The 25094-nt window shown below is 38.8% G+C and overlaps 1 protein-coding gene across 5 annotated transcripts in view; it reads right to left on the bottom strand.

Annotated features, from left to right (window-relative positions):
- SNTG2 (syntrophin gamma 2) overlaps window positions 1–25094 on the bottom strand; it is a 378883-nt gene that overhangs the window by 132706 nt on the left and 221083 nt on the right. The gene's annotated exons all lie outside the window — the stretch shown is intronic.

The following is a 25094-nucleotide window of genomic DNA, read 5'->3' as shown; positions in this document are numbered from 1 at the left end:
ATATTCCACATTCTCAAAGAGGAGCCTGAGCTGCCTGAGCCATCTTGACCTCAGAGCCCGGCTCGCTATGAATGAACCAGGTGCTGCTGCCCTAGTCACCGGCATGGGCACATCTCACGGGTGTGCCCCACACTAATAGGTGTGCCCCACACTCACGGGCATGCCTCACACTGACAGGTGTGCCCCACACTCACAGGCATGCCCCACACTCACAAGACATTTCTGTTGATTTAATTTAATTCAGTGTCCACCGGAAACACCAGCCCTGAGCTCTGGGCTCTGTGGACCACAGGGTTCAGGGACTGTGGCACCTGGAATCTGAGCATCTGTCTGCAAGAAGACTTTCTGTAAGAAGGGGGCCACGAGAAAACAGACCTGGGCTTTCCGGAGGCTCAGAAGGGTGGCATGAAGTGTCTTTCATACTTGCTTGTTCATAAGTATTAATCGGCTACATGTCCACTATGTATTAGAATGTTATTTGAGACCTCATACCTCATTCCTTATAAATGTATAACCTTATAAATTGGTTAATCTGCCACTTAAAGAGCAAACCCTGTCCACCTCAAGTCTCCTCTGCAGTCAGCTTTACCTGCCAAAAAAATAACATCCCTAACAGTTCTGTGCCGCTGAACTGGCTCCGGTTGGTTTGTGGTGAGAGGAGATGGGGGGCCGTTCCCCAGGGCTTCACATGAGATCCCTGGAATCTTGGAGGCTTCGCTTCCATGTGGATGAGGTTTCCATACAACACTCTACACACTGCTCACACTTAACAGAAAGAGTGTGATGATTTATTTTTCATCTTTGCTAATATACAAGCCCCTTTCTCATTCTCCTCCACCTCAAATCATCTTTGCATCCCTGCCCTAGGACTCTAGACGAAAGGCCTCTCACCCAGTGCAGGTGGGATGGGGGAATGGATGCTGAGGGAGGGTTGGAGCATCATACAGAAGAGGCAGCATCGCCATCTACAGATGTATTAGAAGGCAGAACAAAAACTCACACAGCCAGAGGCTGGGTTTGGGTTATCATCCTAACATTGTTTCTCTATATTTATTAATTCCATGGCCAATAGCTCAATAGCAAAAGTGGCAATATTGGAACATTTGAACTCTGAGCTGAATTTTACAGATATTCATTCATTGTTACCCTTTTCTGTTGGGCTATAACATCTGGTAAGAGATTCACCTTTGGTACATGCACAAGAACGGCACTGAAATACCTTCAGATTACCTGCTATGTATTTCATATTAGCTTTGCTGAAATACCATTTGTCTACATAGACTGCTGCAAGCTGTGTAGGAACTCATTATAAATGACTGCATACTGTGGCAAGGTTGTAGATATCACTGTTCATTGAATTTTAACTGTGGTATTTGCATGCACAATAATCCATCTGTGCCATGGGAGTTCATCCTAGTAATGGTGCTGTGTGTTTAGCCACATAATCTATACCTCTTGTTGCTGATTCAAAGGTTTGCTACAGTGTGCTATCTGTTTTCAGAGTTACTAGAACCATACTGCAAAACCACCACTTAAAATTGCACAGAGGATTCTACTATACAATACACAATATTAAAATAAACAAAATAGTATGCATCCTTTCACAAAATCAGTTGAAGATTACTTTTCAAATGTGTAGGATCAAAAGCAATTTCCCACTAAGAAAACCCATTTTTTCTTTATAAAATCAGGCTGCATGCAGAGTTTGTCGGTGCAGCTTTGCCTCCAGACTGTGGACTTCTATAGGACGCTTTTCACTCTGAGGCCACTGATAAACCCTGAATTTCATGTCCCATTGAATGTACTTTCCTCTGGAAAAGTATTTTGCACAATCTGGGGAAAATATTTTCTATAACTAGCAGCTAGGGGAGAAGTCAGGTCTCTGTGAGCTAATGCTTAGCTCAGCAGGGTCAAATGCTCCCATCTACTGAGGGCAAAGGAGAAGGAACATGCCAGCGTTACCTGCTCCGCAGCTCCTTCCTCTCCAGCAGCCCCAGCGCACCCAGCTCTTTGCTCTCTGCAGTCACAAGCTGGGCACTGACGGAGGAAATGCCTCCAGCTTCCTCTCCTTAGGAGAAGAGCATGTGCAGGGTGCCCAGAAAGGCCTGCTGGTCCTGTGCCCGCCTCCCACACTGGCATCTCCAAAGTCGGCTCAAGGTAGGTGCTGCTCATTTGAGCAAACCCCACTGTGAGGGAGTTCTTGTCCTGTAGAAAGCAGAGCCTCATGATTCCCATCGTGGTCCCAAATCTTACGTCAACTCAATAGCTTGCAGATATCATGAGGCATATTCCTACCAGTTGATCACAAATCCTGTAGCTTGTACCTGTCAGCTTTTTGTAATCTTGCTGCTTATGACAGGAATGCAGAGCTCAGCATCTCCAGGGCTGCGAAAGCACCTGCATCTATCCATGGCAGTGGAAACCAATTTTAGATGAGGAACAAAACAGAACACGTTTTCCTCTATTTAATTGACGATGCAGTCAAAAGTTGCAGTCGAAAGAACTGACCCCCAAAAGCCATCCTGTAGCATTTACATGTGACTGACCAACCAACTCACAGGGCATTTACTACGAGATGCCACAGTTATTGCAAGATTGTCAATCATACATCACATACCGGGGCCTGTTGTGGGGTGCAGGGATGGGGGAGGGATAGCATTAGGAGATATACCTAACGTAAATGACAAGTTAACGGGTGCAGCACACCAACATGGCATATGTATACATATGTAACAAACCTACACGTTGTGCACATGTACCCTAGAACATAAAGTATATAAAAATAAAAAGATTGTCAATCAAAAAAATTAGAGAAAAATATCTCCCAATACATTGAATGTACACAAGAATTAGAAGAAAGGATTGTAACAAAAGACGCAAGCCACACGTGTTTCGAAGAGTGGAGGGTGAGGGGAGCCTCTACTGGTGGAGATGTTCACATGAACTGCCTGGCGACAGAGGCCATCAGGTTCAGAGATCAAAGCAAGAATTGGCATCAGGTCACTGGGCAGGTGCTCTTTCTAAAGCATTGTATTCAAACTGCTGCAGTCCCCAAGAAGGAACTTGTGGGGTTTAGTTTTCAACGCAGTCTTCATCTCAGACATGCAAGCACGAGCTCCCCCACTCTGCATTCTCCCAGCTCTGATTCTTTGGGGCTGAAAAAAAGTGATTTCATCCTGGCATCTGCCACACTCACAGGATGAACATTCTGAATGGAGGCGGATCTCGAGAGGGCACTGTGCCTAGATGGATGCATTTTGAAAAGTCAAGTAAAATGGAGTACTTTTAACATATTCTTTATAAAGTTACTGGAAACGAATAAAAATAGATGAAAGCAAAAGCCTCCAAATATTTCAACTACTTTCACGGTTCCCAATTTCAACTACTTACACGGTTCCCAGTTTAACATAAACTGCATATCATCCCAGCATTTTTGCCTCCTCAAGGATTGTATGTATGGACACAAAGTAGTGTTAAGAGCACACTCTTAAGTCTACATTCTCTGATTATCATAGAAATACAACCACATTCTAGAAAAGATGGGAAATATAAAAAGGTTAAAAAAACCTTATCACCCATTTTGTATATTTCTCATGATCTTTTTCTATTTGGTTTTTAAAAGTTAAGATCATACTGTCCAAGATGGCCAAATAGGAACAGCTCCAGTCTATAGCTCCCAGCGTGAGCGACACAGAAGATGGGTGATTTCTGCATTTCCAACTGAGGTACCGGGTTCATTTCACTGTGGCTTGTTGGACAGTAAGGGCAGGAGAGTGGGTGCAGCCCACTGAGCGTAAGCCGAAGCAAGGTGAGCCATCGCCTTACCTGGGAAGTGCAAGGGGTCAGGGAATTCCCTTTCCTAGCCAAGGGAAGTTGTGACAGACAGTACCTGGAAAATCGGGTCACTCCCACCCTAATACTGCACTTTTCCAACAGGCTTAGCAAACAGCACACCAGGAGATTATATCCTGCGCCTGGCTTGGAGGGTCCCACGCCCACGGAGCCTCGCTCACTGCTAGCACAGCAGTCTGAGATTGAACTGCAAGGCGGCAGTGAGGCTGGGGGAGGGGCACCCGCCATTGCTGAGACTTCAGTAGGTAAACAAAGTGGCCAGGAAGCTCGAACTGGGTGGAGCTCACCACAGCTCAAGGAGGCCTGCTGGCCTCTGTACACTCCACCTCTGGGGGCAGGGCATAGTCAAACAAAAGGCAGCAGAAACCTCTGCAGACTTAAATGTCCCTGTCTGACAGCTTTGAAGAGAGCAGTGGTTCTCCCAGCACAGAGTTAGAAATCTGAGGACGGGCAGACTGACTCCTCAAGTAGGTCCCTGACCCCTGAGTAGCCTAACTGGGAGGCACCCCCCAGTAGGGGTAGACTAACACCTCACATGGCTGGGTACCCCTCTGAGACAAAGCTTCCAGAGGAAGGATCAGGCAGCAACATTTGCTGCTCAGCAATATTCGCTGTTCTACAGCCTCTGCTGCTGATACCTAGGCAAACGGGGTCTGGAGTGGACCTCCAGCAAACTCCAACAGACCTTCAGCTGAGGATCCTGACTGTTAGAAGGAAAACTAACAAACAGAAAAGACATCCACACCAAAACCCCATCTGTACGTCACCATCATCAAAGACCAAAGGTAGATAAAACCAAAAAGATGGGGAAAAAAAACAGAGCAGAAAAGCTGAAAATTCTAAAAATCAGAGTGCTTCTCCCCCTCCAAAGGAATGCAGCTCCTCACCAGCAACAGAACAAAGCTGGATGGAGGATGACTTTGACAAGTTGAGAGAAGTAGGCTTCAGACGATCAAACTTCTCCGAGCTAAAGGAGGAAGTTTGAACCCATTGCAAAGAAGCCAAAAACTTTGAAAAAAGATTAGATGAATGGCTAACTAGAATAACCAGTGTCAAGGAGTCCTTAAATGACCTGATGGAGCTGAAAACCATGGCACGAGAACTACATACATAACAAATGCACAAGCTTCAGTAGCTGATTTGATCAACTGGAAGAAAGGGTATCAGTGATTGAAGATCAAATGAATGAAATGAAGCAAGAAGAGAAGTTTAGAGAATAAAGAGTAAAAAGAAACGAACAAAGCCTCCAAGAAATATGGGACTATGTGAAAAGACATCTAATTGGTGTACGTGAAAGTGACAGGGAGAATGGAACCAAGTTGGAAAACACTCTGCAGGATATTAACCAGGAGAACTTCCCCAACCTAGCAAGGCAGGCCAACATTCAAACTCAGGAAATACAGAGAACGCCACACAGATACTCCTCGAGAAGAGCAACTCCAAGACACATAATTGTCAGATTCACCAAAGTTGAAATGAAGGAAAAAGTGTTAAGTGCAGCTAGAGAGAAAGGTCGGGTTACCCACAAAGGGAAGCCCACCGGACTAACAGCGGAACTCTCGGCGGAAACTACAAGCCAGAAGAGAGTAGGGGCCAATATTCAACATTCTTAAAGAAAAGAATTTTCAACCCAGAATTTCATATCCAGCCAAACTAAGCTTCATAAGTGAAGGAGGAAAAAAAATCCTTCACATACAAGCAACTGCTGAGAGATTTTGTCACCACCAGGCCTGCCCTACAAGAGATCCTGAAGGAAGCACTAAACATGGAAAGGAACAACCGGTACCAGCTACTGCAAAAACATGCCAAATTGTTAAGACCATCAATGCTAGGAAGAAACTGCATCAACTAACGAGCAAAATAACCAGCTAACATCATAATGACAGAATCAAATTCATGCATAACAATATTAACCTTAAATGTAAATGGACTAAATGGTCCAATTAAAATACACAGACTGGCAAATTGGACAAAGAGTCAACACACATCAGTGTGCTGTATTCAGGAGACCCATCTCACATGCAGAGACACACACAGGCTCAAAATAAAGGGATGAAGGAAGATCTACCAAGCAAATGGAAAACAAAAAAATGCAGGAGTTGCAATCTTAGCCTCTGATAAAACAGACTTTAAAACAACAAAGATCAAAAGAGACAAAGAAGGTCATTACATAATGGTAAAGGGATCAATTCAACAAGAAGAGCTAACTATCCTAAATACTTATGCACCCAATACAGGAGCACCCAGATTCATAAAGCAAGTCCTTAGAGACCTACAAAGCGACTTAGATTCCCACATAATAATAATGGGAGACTTTAATACCCCACTGTCAATATTAGACAGATCAATGAGACAGAAAGTTAACAAGGATATCCAGGAATTGAACTCAGCTCTGCACCAAGTGGACCTAATAGACATCTACAGAACTTTCCACCCCAAATCAACAGAATATACATTCTTCTCAGCACCACATCGCACTTATTCCAAAATTGACCACATAGTTGGAAGTAAAGCACTCCCTAGCAAATGTAAAAGAATGGAAATTGTAACAAACTGTCTTTGAGACCACAGAGCAATCAAACTAGAACTCAGTATTAAAAGACTCACTCAAAACCACTCAACTACATGGAAACTGAATAACCTGCTCCTGAATGACTACTGAGTACATAGCGAAATAAATGCAGAAATAAATATGTTCTTTGAAACCAATGAGAACAAAGGCACAACATACCAGAATCTCTGGGACACATTTAAAGCAGTGTGTAGAGGGAAATTTGTTGCACTAAATGCCCATGAGAGAAAGCAGGAAAGAGCTAAAATTGACACCCTAACATCACAATTAAAAGAACTAGAGAAGCAACAGCAAACACATTTAAAAATTAGCAGAAGGCAAGAAATAACTAAGATCAGAGCAGAACTGAAGGAGACAGAGACACAAAAAACCCTTCAAAAAAATCAATGAATCCAGAAGCTGGTTTTTTGAAAAGATCAACAAAATTGATAGACTGCTAGCAAGACTAGTAAAGAAGAAAAGAGAGAAGAATCAAATAGATGCAGTAAAAAATGATAAAGGGGATATCACCACCGATCCCACAGAAATACAAACTACCATTGGAGAATACTATAAACACCTCTATGCAAATAAACTAGAAAATCTAGAAGAAATGGATAAATTTCTGGACACTTACACCCTCCCAAGACTAAACCAGGAAGAAGCTGAATCCCTGAATAGACCAAGAACAGGCTCTGAAATTGAGGCAATAATTAATAGTCTACCAACCAAAAAAAGTCCAGGACAAGTCAGATTCACAGCTGTATTCTACCAGAGGTACAATGAGGAGCTGGTACCATTATTCCAGTCAACAGAAGAAGAGGGAATCCTCCCTAACTCATTTTATGAGGCCAACATCATCCTGATACCAAAGCCTGGCAGAGACACAACAAAAAAAGAGAATTTTAGACCAATGTCCCTGATGAACATCGATGCAAAAATCCTCAATAAAATACTGGCAAACAGAATCCAACAGCACATAAAAGAGTTTATCCACCATGATCAAGTGGGCTTCATCCCTGGGATGCAAGGCTGGTTCAACATATACAAATCAATAAACGTAATCCAGCATATAAACAGAACCAAAGATGAAAACCACATGATTATCTCAATAGATGCAGAAAAGGCCTTTGATAAAATTCAACAGCTCTTCATGCTAAAAACTCTCAATAAACTAGGTATTGATGGGGCATATCTATCTCAAAATAATAACTATCTATGACAACCCCACAGCCAATATCATACTGAATGGGCAAAAACTGGAAGCATTCCCTTTGAAAACTGGCACAAGACAGGGATGCCCTCTCTTACCACTCCTATTCAACATAGTGTTGGAAGTTCTGGCCAGGGCAATCAGGCAGGAGACAGAAACAAAGGCTCTTCAATTAGGAAAAGAGGAAGTCAAATTGTCCCTGTTTGCAGATGACATGATTGTATATTTAGAAAACCCCATCATCTCAGCCCAAAATCTCCTTAAGCTGATAAGCAACTTCAACAAAGTCTCAGGAAACAAAATCAATGTGCAAAAATCACAAGCACATTCCTATACACCAATAAAAGACAAACAGCCAAATCATGAGTGAACTCCCATTCACAACTGCTTCAAAGAGAATAAAATACCTCGGAATCCAACTTACAAGGGATGTAAAGGACCTCTTCAAGGAGAACTACAAACCACTGCTCAATGAAATAAAAGAGGACACAAACAAATGGAAGAACATTCCATGCTTATGGATAGGAAGAATCAATATCGTGAAAATGGCCATACTGCCTAAGGTAATTTATAGATTCAATGCCATCCACCAAACTACCAATGACTTTCTTCACAGAACTGGAAAAAAACTACTTTAAAGTTCATATGGAACCAAAAAAGAGCCCACATTGCCAAGACAATCCTAAGCAAAAAGAACAAAGCTGAGGCATCACGCTACCTGACTTCAAACTATACTACAAGGCTACAGTAACCAAAACAGCATGGTACTGGTACCAAAACAGAGATATAGACCAATGGAACAGAACAGAGTCCTCAGAAATAATACCACACATCTACAACCATCTGATCTTTGACAAACCTGACAAAAACAAATGGGAAAAGGATTCCCTATTTAATAAATTGTGCTGGGAAAACAGGCTAGCCATATGTAGAAAGCTGAAACTGGATTCCTTCCTTACACCTTATACAAAAATTAATTCAAGATGGATTAAAGACTTAAATATTAGACCCAAAACCATAAAAGCCCTAGAAGAAAACCTAGGCAATACCATTCAGGACATAGGCATGGGCAAGGACTTCATGTCTGAAACACCAAAAGCAATGGCAACAAAAACCAAAATTGACAAATGGGATCTAATTAAACTAAAGAGCTTCTGCACAGCAAAAGAAACTACCATCTCAGAGTGATCAGGCAACCTACGGAATGGGAGAAAATTTTTGCAATCTACTCGTCTGACAAAGGGCTAATATCCAGAATCTACAAAGAACTCAAACAAATTTACAAGAAAAAAACACCACCATAAAAAAGTGGGAGAAGGACATGAAAAGAGACTTCTCAAGGAAGACATTTATGCAGCCAACAAACACATGAAAAAATGCTCATCATCACTGGCCATCAGAGAAATGCAAATCAAAACCACAATGAGATACCATCTCATACCAGTTAGAATGGTGATCTTCAAAAAGTCAGGAAACAGCAGGTGCTGGAGAGGATGTGGAGAAACAGGAAGGCTTTTACACTGGTGGTGGGACTGTAAACTAGTTCAACCATTGTGGAAGACAGTGTGGCGATTCCTCAAGAATCTAGAACTAGAAATACCATTTGACCCAGCCATCCCATTACTGGGTATATACCCAAAGAATTATAAATCATGCTGCAATAGAGATACATGCACACGTATATTTATTGTGGCACTATTCACAATAGCAAAGACTTGGAACCAACCCAAATGTCCATCAATGATAGACTGGATTAAGAAAATGTGGCACATATACACCACGGAATACTATACAGCCATAAAAAAGGATGAGTTCATGTCCTTTGTAGGGACATGGATGAAGCTGGGAACCATCATACTCAGCAAACTATCGCAAGGACAAAAAACCAAACACCGCATGTTCTCACTCATAGGTGGGAATTGAACAATGAGATCACCTGGACATAAGAAGGGGAACATCACACACCGGGGTCTGTCATGGGATTGGGGGAAGGGGGAGGGATAGCATTAGGAGATATAGCTACTATAAATGACGGGTTAATGGGTGCAGCACACCAACATGGCACATGTATTCATATGTAACAAACCCGCACATTGTGTACATGTCCCCTAGAACTTAAAGTATAAAAAAAAGAGTGTAGTGCACATAATTTTTAAAGATATACAAGAAAATAATATTTTTAGATTGTAGATAATAAAAAGTGGAATCTCAAGACAAATCTTTGCTCTCAGGAGGCTTCGGAGCCTTTCTGCTTTAATAATAACCATTTCTTGAATTTAAAAGAGACTCCCAGTGAATGCCTGAAAACTGCGGATAGTACCAAACCATATAGACATATACTATGCCTTTTTCCTATGCAAACATAATCAGGTTTAATTTATCAATGAAGCCCGGTAAGAGATTAACAACAACTGCTGATACGATAGAGGAATTATATCACTATTCTGCAAAGAACATGATGAGAATGTGGTCTCTCTATAAACGTCTTATTTACTGTGCTCCTCCTCTTTGTGAGGAGGGGATGGAGCAGTGTGTGCACAAGGTTTCATCAACTATTCAGAATGTGCACAATTTAAAACTTAGGATTGTTTGTCTCTGGAATTTTCCATGTAGTATTTCGGAATGTGGTTGATTGTAGGTAATTGAAACTGAAGAAAGCAAAACTACAGATAAGAGAGGCATCACCATACACTTGATGTTTTAATACTTTGTGTTTAAATAAGAGGTTTGAAGCCAAATTTTTAGGTGTTGCTATATTTTCTACAGTGAATCACTGACAATCTTTGCACTTTTAAAATTTGTAACTGAACTATATTGAGGCATAAAAGGCATACAATAACATGTGCAGATTTTAAGTGCACAGTTTGATGAGTTTTGTCAAATATATACGGTCTATGCAGCCCGAATCCAAATTATGAAACAGAGTATTTCTATCTTATCCACACAACACCTACCCCCACGATACTTCCTCTGTGCCTGTTTGCAGGCAATCCCCTCCAGCCCAAGGTAGTCACTGATCTGGTTTCTGCTGTTATAGACTAGTTTTGCTGCTTTAGAACTTGATATTAATCGAATGATGCACTATCACTTGTGTGTAAGCCTTTCTTCTCTCAGAATAAAGCCTGTGAGATGCATCCATGTTAATGTGTGTGTCAGCAGATTATTCATTTTTATCAATTCATTTTTATCATTTTTATCAATTTTTATCAAGCACTGTATTACTTGCATATACCAGCATTTATTCATCCATTCAGCTGTTGAAAGAAATCTGGGTTGGTTCTTGTTTCAGGATATTATAAATAACGTTGCTATGCTGTCATCTAAATTTGGATTTTGAATGTTGTATGAAGCTTGCATTCCTGAAATAAACCCCATTTTCTCATGATACATGATCTGTCTTTTGATTTGTTAATATGTTTTTGAAGAATTTCTGCATCTACATTCATGAGGGCTATTGGCCTTTTTTTTTTTTTTTTTTTGAGACAGGGTCTCACTCTATCGCACAGACTGGAGTGCAATGGTGTGATCTTGGCTCACTGCAACCCCGCTTCCTGGGTTCAAACAATTCTCATGCCCCAGCCTCCTGAGAAGCTGGGATTACAGATACGCACCACCACACCTGGCTTTTTTTTTTTTTTTTTTTTTTTAAGTAGAGATGGATTTTCATCATGTTGGCCAGTCTGGTCTCGAACTCCTGGCCTCAAGTGGCCCTCCCTCCTCTGCCTCCCAAAGTGCTGGGATTACAGGTGTGAGTCACTGTGCCTGGCCTGTGTAACGTTTGTCACTCTCAATCTCAGTGGAAGGTTTTGGTATCAGTGTTATCCCAGTTTCATAGTTATCTGGGATTCATTTCAACCTTCTCTATTTTCCAAAAGAGTTAGAAAAGTGTACATATTACTCCTTTGAAAGAATTCACCAATTGCAGGATACTTGAGTTTTGTATAAACCTTTTTAGTCCTAAGTAGGTGATCATGGCCCAGCATTCGATCTACCTTGTTGAATGTTCCATGCTCAACTGAAAAGAAAGTGCACTCTGCAGACTTTGGATCCAGGACTATAAATGTCAGTGAGGTCCCAGTTGATTCATAAGGTAGTGTAGTTCTACATCTTTACCAATGTTTTCTTCTATTTGTCCTATCAACACTGAGCATAAAATATTTAAATCTCCCATTTTGATTGTGGATTTCTCTGTATTTTTCCCATCTCTACCAGTTTTTGGTTTGTATTCAGAAGCTCTTTTATAAGGTATATACCATATTTACAATTATTATGTTTTCCTGATGAACAGATTTTTAAATCATAATAAAATGTTCCTCTTGGGAACATAGCTTATTTTGAAGAGAATTCATCAAATATTAATAGACCCATATTTTTATGGTTATTGTTTATAAAATACATGCTCTCCTTTCTTCTAATTCCCACCTGTGGGTATCTTTATATTTAAATTATATTTTCTATATACACCATACAATTGGATGTTGCTTTTTTAAAAATCCAGTCTGACAACTTCTACCTTTTAATTAAAATGGTTAGTCCATTTATATTTAATGGACTTACATTTATTTAAGCCATACTGCTGGGCTTAAATAAACATTCCTATTGGTCTTTTTGTTCCCCAGGATTTTTTCTACTCTGCTGAACAAATTCTTCTTTTTAGAGCGTAAATCATTTTTTTTTCATGATCCTCTTTTATCTCCTCATTGACTGTGCGGTTCATAATATGCATTCTTAATATATCAGTGTTTCTTTAGAGTCAATATTATATCACTTTAAACTTCATATTGACACAACAATCTTCCTATACCTCACTTCACAAACATAAAAACCTCAAAATAGAACAATTTAACCGCGTCCTTGGTTCTATTTTTGCTGTATCTCTTACTTCTACATACATTATCAAGTCCACTTTACTATGTCATAATCTTGTCCTTTATTATTTATCTGAAAGAAAACTGAGAAAAGAAACAGTGGATATTTTATATACATACCCACCTATTTGCCATTCATAGTGCTCTTCACGTCTTCCTATGTATCCAAGTTTCCACGTGGTTTAATGTCCTTCCAGCTTGAAAAGCATGTATTTCACTGAGCAGTGGTTTGTCGTTCTCCTTGAAGAGGTCCTTTACATCTCTTGTGAGTTGGATTTCTAGGTATTTTATTCTCTTTGAAGCAATTGTGAATGGAAGTTCATTCATGATTTGGCTCTCTGTTTGTCTGTTACTGGTGTATAAGAATGCTTGTGATTTTTGCACATTAATTTTGTATCCTGAGACTTTGCTGAAGTTGCTTATCAGCTTAAGGAGATTTTGGGCTGTGACAATGGGGTTTTCTAAATATACAATCATGTCATCTGCAAAGAGGGACAATTTGACTTCTTCTTTTCCTAACTGAATACCCTTGATTTCTTTCTCTTGCCTGATTGCCCTAGCCAGAACTTCCAACACTAATATCGTGAAAATGGCCATACTGCCCAAGGTTATTTATAGATTCAATGCCATCCCCATCAAGCTACCAATGAGTTTCTTCACAGAATTGGAAAAAACTGCTTTAAAGTTCATATGGAACCAAAAAAGAGCCCGCATCTCCAAGACAATCCTAAGTCAAAAGAACAAAGCTGGAGGCATCACGCTACCTGACTTCAAACTATACTACAAGGCTACAGTAACCAAAACAGCATGGTACTGGAACCAAAACAGAGATATAGACCAATGGAACAGAACAGAGTCCTCAGAAATAATACCACACATCTACAGCCATCTGATCTTTGACAAACCTGAGAGAAACAAGAAATGGGGAAAGGATTCCTTATTTAATAAATGCTGCTGGGAAAATTGGCTAGCCATAAGTAGAAAGCTGAAACTGGATCCTTTCCTTACTCCTTATACAAAAATTAATTCAAGATGGTTTAGAGACTTTAATGTTAGACCTAATACCATAAAAATCCTAGAAGAAAACCTAGGTAGTACCATTCAGGACATAGGCATGGGCAAAGACTTCATGTCTAAAACACCAAAAGCAACGGCAGCAAAAGCCAAAATTGACAAATTGGATCTCATTAAACTAAGGAGCTTCTGCACAGCAAAAGAAACTACCATCAGAGTGAACAGGCAACCTACAGAATGGGAGAAAATTTTTGCAATCTACTCATCTGACAAAGAGCTAATATCCAGAATCTACAAAGAACTCAAACAAATTTACAAGAAAAAAACAAACAACCCCATCAAAAAGTGGGCAAAGGATATGAACAGACATTTCTCAAAAGAAGACATTCATACAGCCAACAGACACATGAAAAAATGCTCATCATCACTGGCCATCAGAGAAATGCAAATCAAAACCACAATGAGATACCATCTCACACCAGTTAGAATGGCGATCATTAAAAAGTCAGGAAACAACAGGTGCTGGAGAGGATGTGGAGAAATAGGAACACTTTTACACTGTTGGTGGGACTGTAAACCAGTTCAACCATTATGGGAAACAGTATGGCAATTCCTCAAGGATCTAGAACTAGATGTACCATATGACCCAGCCATCCCATTACTGGGTATATACCCAAAGGATTATAAATCATGCTGCTATAAAGACACACGCACAAGTATGTTTATTGTGGCACTATTCACAATAGCAAAGACTTGGAATCAACCCAAATGTCCATCAGTGACAGACTGGATTAAGAAAATGTGGCACATATACACCATGGAATACTATGCAGCCATAAAAAAGGATGAGTTTGTGTCCTTTGTAGGGACATGGATGCAGCTGGAAACCATCATTCTTAGCAAACTATCACAAGAACAGAAAACCAAACACCGCATGTTCTCACTCATAGGTGGGAACTGAACAATGAGATCACTTGGACTCGGGAAGGGGAACATCACACACTGGGGCCTATCACAGGGTGGGAGGGGGGGGATTGCATTGGGAGTTATACCTGATGTAAATGACGAGTTGATGGGTGCTGACGAGTCGATGGGTGCAGCACACCAACATGGCACAAGTATACATATGTAACAAACCTGCACGTTATGCACATGTACCCTAGAACTTAAAGTATAATAATAATAATAAATAAGTAAATAAAAAAAAAGAAAAGCATGTATTATTATTTCTTGTAGTGTAGGTCTACTGGCAACATTTTCTCTCAACTTGAATTTATTTTTTAAAAGAGTTCTATATCTCATCATTTTTGAAGGATGTTTTTCTCTGGATGGAGAACTTTGAATAAATATTTGTTTGTATCATTGTTCCTAAGATGTCTTTTTATCATCTGGCTGCTTCCTAAACCTTCTCTTACTCCTTGGTTTTCAACAGTTTGACTGTGTTATGCCTACATAGTTTTCTTTGTGTCCATCTTGCTTCATGTTCACTCCTATTCTTTGCGTTCTTATTCTCATTCTGGGACTCCATGATATGTAACTCAGATCACTGGAGGTGTCCCACAAGTCTCTGATTCTCAGTTCATTTACTTTTATCTTTTGCCCATTTTTATTAACACATAATATTTTCACACATTTTTGGGGTGTATGTGATATTTTGATACATGCATACGATGCATAATGAGCAAAACAAGGTATTAAAAATCCATCACCTCAAACATTTATCATTTCATTGTGTTGGGAACATTCCAGATATTTTCTTCTAGGTATTTTGAAAAACACATTTCAAATGCATATTCCTCCATAAGTCATACAGCATTTGAAGTATGCATTTCAAAATACCTACAAGAAAATATTTGAAATGTCCCCAACACAATATATTTATATTAACTATGTTAACAATAGAACTTATCCCTTCTAATTGTATGTTTGTACCCATTAACCAACCTCTCTTCATCAACCCCCACACCCTTTCCAGCCTCTGATAACCATCCTTCTACCCTCTACTTCATGAAATCAACTTTTTTAGCTATTACTATAAGAGTGAGAACATGTGATATTTGTCTTTCTGTGCCTGGATTATTTCACTTAGTATAATGACCTCCAGTTCCATCCATGTTGCTGTGGATGACAGGAGTTTATTATTTTATGGCTGAATAGTATTCCATTGTGTATATATACCATATTTTTCTTATCTACTCATCTAATAATGGACACTTAGGTTGACACCATATCTTACTCTTGTGGATAATGCTGCAATAAACATGGGGACACAGGTATCCCTTTGATATACTGATTTCCTTTCCTCTGAATAAAAACCCACTAGTGGGACTGCTGAATCATATGGTAGCTCTATTTTTAGTTTTCTGAGGTGCTTCCATATTGCTTTCCAGAGTGGCTGTACTAATGTACATTTCTAAAAACAGTGCATAAGACTTCTATTTTTCTCCTCATCCTTCCAGAGTCTGTAATTTTAAAATCTTTTTTATAATAACCATTCTAACTGGGGTAAGATAATATTTCATCATGATTTTGATTTTCATTTCCCTGATGATTAGTAATGTTAAGCATTTTTTTCACAATTCTGTTCATTGTCCATTTGTTGGCCTGTAGGCCATGTGTCTTCTTTTGAGAATTTTCTATTCAGATACTTTGCCCAGTTTTAATAGGATTAGTTTGTTTTTCTTATCGTTTTTGCTGTTGAGTCTCTTGTATATTCTGGATATTAGTCTCTTGTCGAATGAATAATTTGCAAATATTTTTCTCATTAAAAACATTGTTGCTTCACTCTGTTGATTATTCCTTTGTTGTGTAGAAGCCTTTCAGTTTAATACAATTCTATTTGCCTATTTTTTTTAAAAAAATTGTCGTCTGTGCTTTAGAGGTCTTAGTCATAAAATCTTTGCTTAAACCAGTGTCCTGAAGTGTTTCTACTATGTTTACTTCTAGTAGTTCTATAATTTTGGATCTCAGGTTTAAGCTTTTAATCCACTTTGAGTTGACTTTTTAATGTTGTGAGAAATAGGGGTCCAGCTTTATTTTTCCACAGATGAATATCCGGTTTTCCCAGAAGCATATATTGAAAAGAGTATCCTTTCACCAATGTATGTTCTTGGTACCTTTGTCAAAAATTAGTTGGCTGCCAATATATGTATTTATTTCTAGATTTTCTGTTATATTTTATTGGTCTCTGTGTCTGTTTTTATACCAGTATCAGGCTATTGTCATTACTATAGCTCTGTAGTATATTTCAAAGTCACTCTGCTCTTTTTGCTTAAGTTCTGTTCTTTTTGCTTAAGATTGCTTTGGCTATTCATGCACTTTTGTGGTTCGATACAAATTAATAAAATTCTATCTTGTATTTCTGTAAAGAATTGTATTGGTATTTTTATAGGGATTGCATTAAATCTGTAAAATGCTTTAGGAAATATGGTCATTTTAACTATATTAGTTCTTTTGATCCATGAGTATGAGATGTCTTTCCATTAGTTCGTGTTCTCTTCAATTTCTTTCAACAATGTTTTGTAGTTTTTCTTGTAGAGATCATTGACCTCTTTGGTTAAACTTATTCCTAAGTATTTTTTCATAGCTATTGTGAAAGGGATTGGTGTCTTGATTTCTTTTTCAGCTGGTTTGTTATTGGTATTCAGAAATGCTACTGGTTTTTGTGCATTGATTCTTTATCCTGTAACTTTCCTGAATTATTTTATTAGTATTAAGAGTTTTTTGGTGAAGTCTTTAGGTTTTACTACACATAAGATCATGTCATCTGCAAAGAGGGACAATTTAACTTCCTATTTTTCAATGTGAATGCCTTTTGTTTCTTTTTCTTGCTTCATTGTTCTGTCTAGGACTTCCAGTACTATGCTGAATAGGAGTGATAAAAGTGGGCATCTTTGTCTTGTTACAATTTTGGAGGAAAGCCTTTCAGCTTTTCCCCATTCACTACAATACCAGTCATGGGCCTGTCATAGGTGACCTTATGTTGAAGTTTATCCCTTCTCTGACTAATTTTAGTACTTCTGTCACAAAGCATTGTTGAATTCTATCAAATGCTTTTTCTGCTTCTACTGAGATGGTCAAATGGTTTTTGCTCTTTTTTATGTTGATGTGATGTGTCACATTTATTGATTTGCATATATTTAACTATCCTCGCATCTCTGGGATGAATCTTGCTTGATCTTGGTGTGTTACCTTTTTGATGTGTTGTTGGATTAGGTTTGCCAGTTTTTTTATTGAGGACTTTTGTGTCTACATTCATCAGAAATATTGGCCTGTAGTTTCCTTTCTTTGTTGTGTCCTTTTCAGGTTTTTGCATTAGGTAATTCTGGCATTGTAGAATTAGTTATGAAAAAAAAAAATCCCTCCTCTTCAATTTTTGAAGTAGTTTAAGAAGTATGCATGTTAGTTCTTCTTTGTAAGTTTGAAAGAATTCAGAAGTAAAACCATCCAGTCCTGGGCTTTCTGTTTTGGGAGATTTTACCGATCCAACCTTGCTACTTGTTATTGGTCTGTTCAGGTTTTAGACTTTTTTTTTCATGGTTCAATCTTGGTAGGTTGTATATTTCTAGGAATTTATCTACTTTCTCTGTTTTCAAATTTGTTGGTATACAGTGGTTAATAATCGTCTGTAATCCTCCTTTGTTTATCTTTGGAATCTGCTTCAAAATCTTTTTGTTTCTATTTTTTTGGACCTTCTTTTTTTTTGTTAGTCTAGCTAGCAGTTTATCCATTTTATCTTACTAAAAAACTTTATTAATCTTTGTACTTTTTTAGTCTCTACGTAATTCTGCTCTGATCTTTGTATTATTTTTCCCTTCTGCTAATTTTGGCTTTAGTTTGTTGATGTTTTCTCATTCTTTAGGCTAACCATAAGGTTGTTTATTTGATTTTTTTAAAAATGTTTTTCAATGTATGTCTCTTATTTGTTACATATTTTCCACCTAGTCCTGTGTTTGCTATGTCCTATAAGTTTTGGTATATTGTGTGTCAGATAAACTTTCTGCTTAGTATTATTTTTGCTACATTCTACAGATTTTGGTATATTGTGTTTCACTTTTCATTTGTTTCAATAATGTTTTTTACCTCCTTCTTAAATTCTTTATTGACCCAATGGTTGTTCAGGGGCATGTAGTTTAATTTTCATGTATTTATATAGGTATAGTTTCTCAGGTTCTTCTTATTTTTTCTAGTTTATTCCATTGTGTTCTGAGAAGATATTTGATATAGTTTTCATTCTCATAAATTTGTTGCCACTTTTTTTTGTGGCCTAACGTATGATCTATCCCAGCAAATGTTCTATGTGCTGATGAGAACAATGTGTATTCTGCAACAATTTTAAAAAGTTCTGTACATATCTGTTAGATTCATTTAGTCTAAAGTACAAGTTAAACTCAGTGCTTCCCTATTGATTTTCTGTCTAGATAATCTGTCTAATGCTGAGAAAGTAGTGTTGAAATCCCCAATTATTTTCACATTGGAGTTTATTTCAGTATTTAGAACTAATAAATAGTTGCTTTGTATTTCTGGGTGCTCTGGGTCAGGCATGTTGGCTCATGCCTGTAATCTAGCACTTTGGGAGGCTGAGGCAGGTGGATCACTTGAGCCCGGGAGTTTGACATCATCCTGGGCAACATGGCAACACTTCATCTCTACCAAAGTACAAAAATTAGCTGGGCATGATGGTGCATGCCTGTAATTCCAGATACTTGGGAGGAAGTGGGAGGATCAGCGAGCCCAGGAAGGTTGAAGCTGCAGTAAGCCATGATTGTGCCACTGCACCCCAGACTGACGGTGAGACCCTGTATCAAATATATATATATATACACACACACATACACACACACACACACACACACACTCTGGATACTGGGTACATGTGTATTTAGAATTGTTATAGACTTTTGAAGAATTGATCCTTTTATCATTTTATAATGATCTTGTGATTTTGTTTTTGACTTAAAGTCTACTTTATCTGACACAATTATAGTTGATTCTGTTCATTTTTGGTTCCCATTTGTATAGAATAACTTTTTCTATTCCTTCACTTTCAGGTAATAAACGTATTTACAAGTGGAGTGAGTTTCTTGTGGGCAGCATATAATTGGGTCATTTCATTGTTGTTGTTGTACCTATTAATCCAGTCTATATCTTTTAAGTGGGAAATTTAATTCATTTACATTTAAGGTAGTTATTGATAGGTGAGGACTTATTCCTGTCATTTTGTTAATTGTTCTCTGGTTATTGGGTATATCACTTTTTCCTTTCTTTCTCTCTCATTGTTTATCATTGCAGTTTGGTGGTTTTCTGTAATGGTTAACACTTGAGTCTTTTCTCTTTTTCATTTACGTGTCTGCTATACCAATGAGTTTTAAATTTTCATGTGTTTTCATGATGGTAGATGTGGTCCTTTCACTTCCAGGTGTAGGGCTCCCTTAATCATTTTTTGTAGAACCAGTCTAATGGTGATTAATTTTAAGTTTCTGCTTGTATGAGAAGACTTCATTTCTCTTTCATTTTTGAAGAACAGATTTTCTAGGTACAGTATTCTTGGCTAGAAGTGTTTTTTTTCTTTCATTACTTTGAATGTATCATCTCGTTTTCTCCCAGCCTGTATGGTTTTTGCTGATAAATCAACTCATGCCTTGATGGAGGTTCTCCCTTATATATGACTTGCTACTTTTCTCTTGCTGTTTTCAGAATTCTCTTTTTATCTTTTACTTTTGACAGTTTGACCAAACTGTACCATGGAGAAGACCTTTTTGGGTTGATTCTATTTGGTGATTGTTAAGGTTTCTATATCGAAATGTCTAAATCTTTTGCCAGACTTGAGAAGCTTTCAACTCTTATTTTATTAAATAGGTTTTCTATGCCTTTGTTCATCTCTTCTATGTCTGGAACACATGAAATTCATATATTTAATCATTTTATTACATTCCATATGTCATATAGGCTTTCTTCATTCTTTTTTATTTTTTCTTTTGTTTGTCTGACTGGGTTATTTCAGAAGACCTGTCTTCAAGTTCAGAAATTCATTATTTTGCTTGATCTATTTCATTGCTGAAGTTCTCGTTTGTATTTTTTATATCATCGATTGAGTTACTGAGTTCTAAGATTTCTGTTTGTTTCCTTGTTTTTATAATATCTATCTCTTTGGTAAATTTGGTGGTATTATCAAAAGTCTTTGATATTGAATATTCTGACCTAACATGCAGTCTGAAACTATAAAGCAGTTACTTACTGGAGATTAAGAAGAAGGTGATATGCAAAGTTTGAGTTATGCATGACACACAAAAGAAGATTCCAAACCCAAACTTTTATTATATACTGTAGGCCTTTAGAGTTAACTTCTTCATGGTATGCTGTAATATCATGATGTTATTTTTAGATTATCCCAAAAATGTGAGTTTAATTATTTTCCTGATCAATAAAGATAATCACTAAACCCAGGAAAAGAGTTAATCTTTAATAACATAATATCCACAACTTCATGTTCAATTAAAAATAATTATGCCGTGGGCAAAGACTTCACGACTAAAACACCAAAAGCAATGGCAACAAAAGCCAAAATAGACAAATGGGATCTGATTAAACTAAAGAGCTTCTGCACAGCAAAAGAAACTATCATCAGAGTGAACAGGCAGCCTACAGAATGGGAGAAAATTTTTGCAATCTATTCATCTGACAAAGGGCTAATATCCAGAATCTACAAATAACTTAAACAGATTTACAAGAAAAAAAAAACAAAAAACAAATAACCCCATCAAACAGTGGGTGACAGATATGAACAGACACTTCTCAAAAGAAGACATTTATGCAACCAACAACCATATGAAAAAAAGCTTATCATCACAATTAGAGAAATGCAAATCAAAACCACAATGTGATACCATCTCACGTCAGTTGGAATGGCAATCATTAAAAAGGAAACAACAGATGCTGGAGAGGATGTGGAGAAATAGGGATGTTTTTACACTGTTGATCAGAGTGTAGATTAGCTCAACCATTGTGGAAGACAGTGTGGCAACTCCTCAAGGATCTAGAGCTAGAAATACCATTTGACCCAGCAATCCCATTACCGGGTATATGCCCAAAGGATTATAAATCATTCTACTATAAAGACATATGCACACATATGTTTACTGTGGCACTGTTCACAATAGCAAAGACTTGGAACCAACCCAAATGCCCATCAAAAACAGACGGGATAAAGAAAATGTGGCACATATACACCATGGAATGCTATAAATACTATATAGCCATAAAAAAGGATGAGTTCATGTCTTTTGCAGGGACATGGATGACGCTGGAAACCATCATTCTCTGCAAATTAACACAAGCACAGAAAACCAAACACCACATGTTCTCACTCATAAGTGGGAGTTGAACAATGAGAACACATGGACACAGGGAGGGGAACATCATACACTGGGGCCTGTTGTGGGGTGGGAGGTTAGGGGAGGGATAGCATTAGGAGAAATAACTAACATAGACGGCGGGTTGATGGTGTAGCAAACCACTACGGCAAGTGTATACCTATGTAACAAAACTGCACGTTCTGCACATTTACCCCAGAACTTAAAGTATGATAAATAAATAAGCCTGATCAGCGGACAAAATATGCCTCTGGGTCAAACATTCATAATTTTCACCTTTATAAAACCTACCGGAGGCCAGTTTTAGTATAATTTTAGAGTATAATCATCAGAAACATAACGGGGAAAGAATTTAACTATTGTAGGCAGCAACACAACATCACTAAGAAATCTTAGTTGAAAGTGGCCAAAACTGTAAAATATTGGCCAGGATGAATCAACCAATGTGGTACCTACACGGCCTTTAGTCCTTTGAGGAAATTTGAATTCTCTAAGTGCCTAAATTCTAAGAAGGATTCCTACACTCCTATACTTTAAATTTGTGAAATATATGTGATTTTCACAGCTGTATGTGGTCACAAGGTGAAACTGCCTGAGGCCTTTGCTGGGAGTTTGTAAACACCTGGAAAACCCGGCATCCAGCAGGATACAGAGAAAGACAACACTCTAGACTGCATCCCCAGCGCTCCTCCCCAGTCCTGACCATGCTTCCTCCCTTGTGCAGAGCTCAACCTGCTTCCTCCTACTTCTAACTCTCTAGGAGATACAGCTTCTTATAAAGAGAGGATCATGGGTGGTATAAAATGAAAAGTGGAAACAACGCTCTTGCTGCTTCCAATGATAATCACTAATGTGGTAGGGGAAAGGCTGCCAGGATTCCTGCCCTGCACACACGTGGTCCAGTGTATACCTCATCTGCACACTCTGCACCTGGGGATGGGAGACAGACTGGCTGGAGGGAGATGAGGGTCTGACAGAGCTAAGTGTGCCCACACTGTGGCCTGCAGCCAAAGCTCCCCTCAGAAAGTCAGAATAGACCAACTACAAATCAGGGTCTTAATAACAGTGAGAAGTTGTTTTGTTTTGTTTTCATGTGTTCAGAGTTATTCAGGTGGGTGTAAAGTGTGGTCAGGAATCTAAAGGGTAAACCATGTTCACCTAGAAACATGCAGTAGATGGTGAATTCTTGCAGTCTTTATAAAAATAAATTTACTTCTACCCTTTGCTGTCAGGGGAGAGTCTAACAAAGCCTAGAAATGCTCAGGACTGTCTTCTTTATGGCTGAAAAGAAACTGGAAACCCATGTCCAAAAGGTAACACATACAAATGTTTCTTTTTTCTTCTTTATTCAGGGGAGATATATTCTGCAATCCTGAGGCAGGCCCATCACTGTGGCCATTAGCAATGAGTGTTTTAAATGATTTACTTTTCAATACAGCAATGGACTTCTAAAACATGTGTTGCTTATTTAGTATCTCAGAAAAATAGACAAGTGAAGAATCAAACAAAAGCAGGCAGGTCCTCGGGTATCAGTGATGAAGCCTGGGCGACGCTTTCCAGTCCTTTTCATCGGGTGGTGAGTGGTTGTCTGCAGAGCCTCCACGAGGGAGGGCTTTCCCCAATTGTGCCAAGAGCCTCCCCAGTTGTCCACCTGCCACCTGAGAAAATTCAGGAGGTTCTGGGAGTTCCCCTCAGCTTGGCAGGAGTCACCTATTCCAGTTTCAGAGCCACCTATTTTAAAGAGCAACTTTGAAACAGAACAAAGAGTCCTGAATTTGGGATAGAATGGTGAAGCTATTACAACAAGGAGGAATTTGAGGGGTCTGCTGCAGACTGTGTAATGGGGCCATAGCCCCTGCCCTGTCTCCCTGCCATGTGGCAGGCATCCTCTGCAGCCCCTTCCTCCCTGAGTCCCTCATAGAGGGGTCTCCAGTACGGCCTCTGTGAGCCTTTCACATGGACCAGCTGAACACAGAGGCTGACCTGCAGGTATCTGGCTGCTCTCTTCCACCCATTACCCACAGAGGACAGGGCACCTTCTGATGAACAGGACAAATTGTGTGGAAACATTCCTTTATCTGCCATAAATCTGACAGTGAATGTATACATTTTATCGTTACAAAACCTCTAGAACAGGACGCCCAAATTCTGCTCCATGAAATGCAACTTTTGCTGGTCTATTCCACTAGGGGAGGGTGTAGGAAGGAGGGTGTGGTCAGAGGAGTCTGAGAAATCCCCTTAGCACGTTTTCCCTTGGAGCAACACAACTGATTAACGCAGGCTCGAGATTTCCTGCATGAGGGAAGCTGGTCTCACATTGTTCCAACCAGATGATGATGATGATGATGATGATGACTGAGACAGAGCCTTGCTTTAATTCTAGAAAACATCCATGTGTTTGCTAAAATTAAAAAATTAATTTACCAAGAATTTTAAATTTTAATTCTTGGTAATTAAAAATTCTTGGTAAATTCCACTTGAAAATACTGACAAATTTCATCACACGACAGTGTCACCACATAGTTATTTTCATATTCTTGGAAATGAGATTAAATCCACTTTTATTATCACAGCACTGGCTGGGGAACACCCCTTGTAATAAATCCCAGGGTGTGGATTCTATGGTGAAGACACAAGGGTCCATAATGATCTTCGCACCGGCTGCAGAGAACTCTCCAGAAACGCTACTTCCTGAACTCAGACATTTCTAAGTCACCTAAATAGAAAACACAGCCGTAAACCAGAACCTTGTGTGGAAACCACGTTCCCAACTCCCTCTGCCCCACATCGTCTGGCTCTGACTCCTGGGATTTCCATGCCTCCTGAGCCCAAATCTTCTATCTCCTCAGAGTCCATGTGTGGTTCTTAAAAGAGCTGCTGTTTATATACAACCACTTCATTTTTATCTAAAAAATACATAATGTATAGGGAAGGAAACAATTTACTCTCTTCTGCCAAGCAACCCCTTTCCAATTTGAAGATCCTAAGTTATTTATTTAAATGTCTATAATCTTTTCTATCAGCTACATTTTAAATGCGAAGGTTTGAAACTTCCTAGAGACTTGTTAAGTTGTTGTGACCAAAATGCTGATAGTGAACGAAGGAAGTCCGGGCTGAGGCGGTCTCAGATGGAAATGAGGAACTTATTAGAAACTACAGTAAAGGTAATCACTTTTGTTACACTTTAGCAAAGAGGTTGGAGGCATTGTGCTCCTGCTCTAGGG

Source organism: Chlorocebus sabaeus, chromosome 14, assembly GCF_047675955.1.
Source record: "Chlorocebus sabaeus isolate Y175 chromosome 14, mChlSab1.0.hap1, whole genome shotgun sequence".
Classification (NCBI taxonomy): Eukaryota; Metazoa; Chordata; class Mammalia; order Primates; family Cercopithecidae; genus Chlorocebus; species Chlorocebus sabaeus.
This window is presented reverse-complemented; position numbering and strand designations above follow the sequence as displayed.